The sequence below is a fragment of the Mus caroli genome, unplaced genomic scaffold, assembly GCF_978045245.1.
Source record: "Mus caroli unplaced genomic scaffold, Mus_caroli_1 scaffold_21, whole genome shotgun sequence".
Classification (NCBI taxonomy): Eukaryota; Metazoa; Chordata; class Mammalia; order Rodentia; family Muridae; genus Mus; species Mus caroli.
Genome location: NW_028227276.1, coordinates 10,893,954 through 10,896,358, shown reverse-complemented (window position 1 = coordinate 10,896,358; position 2,405 = coordinate 10,893,954).

The following is a 2,405-nucleotide window of genomic DNA, read 5'->3' as shown; positions in this document are numbered from 1 at the left end:
TCTCTGTCTCTCTCTGTCTCTCTCTGTCTCTCTCTTTGTCTTTCTCTGTCTCTATCTCTGTCTCTCTCAGTCTTTCTCTGTCTCTCTCTGTCTCTCTCTGTCTCTCTCTTTCTCTGTGTCTCTCTCTGTCTCTCTCTATCTTTCTCTGTCTCCCTCTTTCTCTCTCTGTCTCTCTCTCTCTGTCACTCTCTGTCTCTATCTTTGTCTCTTTTGGTTTATCACTCTGTCGCTCTGTCACTCTCTGTGTCTCTCTCTGTCTCTCTCTATCTCTCCCTGTCTCTCTCTCTGTCTCTCTCTGTCTCTCTTTGTCTCTCTCTGTCTCTCTCTGTATCTCTCTGTCTCTATCTGTATCTCTCTGTCTCTCTCTCTATCTCTGTCTCTAAATGTCTCTGCCACTGTCTCTCTCTGTCTCTCTCTGTCTCCCTCTCTCTCTGTCACTCTCTGTCTCTCTCTGTGTTAATCTCTGTCTCTCTCAGTCTCTCTCTGTCTCTCTCTGTCTCTCTCTGTGTCTCTCTCTGTCTCTCTCTGTATTTATCTCTGTCTCTCTCAGTCTCTCTCTGTCTCTCTCTGTATCTCTCTGTTTCTCTCTCTGTCTTTTTCTGTCTCTCTCTATCTCTCACTGTGTCTCTCTCTGTCTCTCTCTGTGTCTCTCTCTGTCTCTCTCTGTCTCTATCTCTGTCTCTCTCTGTCTCTCTCTGTCTCTCTCTGTCTCTCTCTCTGTATATCTCAGTCTCTCTCTCTGTCTCTCTCTGTCTCTATCTCTGTCTCTCTCTGTCTCTCTCTGTCTCTCTCTGTCTCTCTCTGTGTCTCTCTCTGTCTCTCTCAGTCTCTCTCTCTGTCTCTGTCTCTCTCTGTCTCTCTCTTTGTCAGTGTCTCTCTCTGTCTTCTTTGTCTCTCTCTGTCTCCCTCTCTCTTTGTCTCTCTCTGTCTCTCTCTGTCTCTCTCTGTCGTTCTCTGTCTCCCTCTGTCTCTCTCTGTCTCTATCTCTGACTCCCTCTGTTTATCATATCTCTGTCACTCTCTGTCTCTCTCTGTCTCTCTCTGTCTCTCTCTGTCTCTCCCTGTCTCTCTCTGTCTCTCTCTGTGTCTCTCTTAGTCTCTCTCTCTGTCTCTGTCTCTCTCTGTCTCTCTCTTTGTCTCTGTCTCTCTCTGTCTCTATCTCTGTCTCTCTTTGTCTCTTATTGTCTCTCTCTGTCTCTCTCTGTCTCTCTCTGTCTCTATCTCTGTCTCTCTCTGTTTATCTCTTTGTCTCTCTCTGTCTCTCTCTGCATATCTCTATGTCTCTATCTCTTTCTCTCTGTCTCTCTCTGTCTCTCTATGTCTCTCTCTTTGTCTTTCTCTGTCTCTATCTCTGTCTCTCTCAGTCTCTCTCTCTGTCTCTCTCTGTCTCTCTCTGTCTTTCTCTGTCTCTCTCTGTCTCTCGCTGTCACTCTCTGTCTCTGTGTCTCTCTCTGACTCTCTCTGTCTTTCTCTGTCTCCCTCTCTCTCTGTCTCTCTCTCTCTGTCACTCTCTGTCTCTATCTCTGTCTCTCTCTGTTTATCACTCTGTCGCTCTGTCACTCTCTGTGTCTCTCTCTGTCTCTCTATCTATCTCTCTGTCTCTCTCTGTCTCCTCCTCTCTCTGTCTCTCACTGTCTCTCTCTGTCTTAATCTCTGTCTCTCTCAGTCTCTCTCTGTCTCTCTCTGTCTCTCTCTGTCTCTCTCTGTCTTTATCTCTGTCTATCTCAGTCTTTCTCTGTCTCTCTCTGTCTCTCTCTGTGTCTCTCTCTGTCTTTCTCTGTCTCCCTCTGTCTCTCTCTGGCTCTATCTCTGTCTCTCTCTGTTTATCACTCTGTCGCTCTGTCTCTCTCTGTGTCTCTCTGTGTCTCTCTCTATCTCTCACTGTGTCTCTCTCTGTCTCTCTCTGTGTCTCTCTCTGTCTCTCTCTATGTCTCTCTCTGTCTCTATCTCTGTCACTCTCTGTCTCTATCTGTCTCTCTCTGTCTCTCTCTGTCTCTCTCTCTGTCTATCTGGGTCTCTCTCTCTGTCTCTCTCTGTCTCTATCTCTGACTCTCTCTGTCTCTCTCTGTGTCTCCCTCTGTCTCTCTCTGTCTCTCTCTATGTCTCTCTCTGTCTCTATCTCTGTCACTCTCTGTCTCTATCTGTCTCTCTCTGTCTCTCTCTGTCTCTCTCTGTCTATCTCGGTCTCTCTCTGTCTCTCTCTGTCTCTATCTCTGTCTCTCTCTGTCTCTCTCTGTCTCTCTCTGTCTCTCTGTGTCTCTCTCTGTCTCTCTCAGTCTCTCTCTGTCTCTGTCTCTCTCTGTCTCTCTCTTTGTCAGTGTCTCTCTCTGTCTTCCTTGTCTTCTCTGTCTCCCTCTCTCTTTGTCACTCTCTGTCTCTCTCTGTGTCTCTCTCTGTCTCTCTCT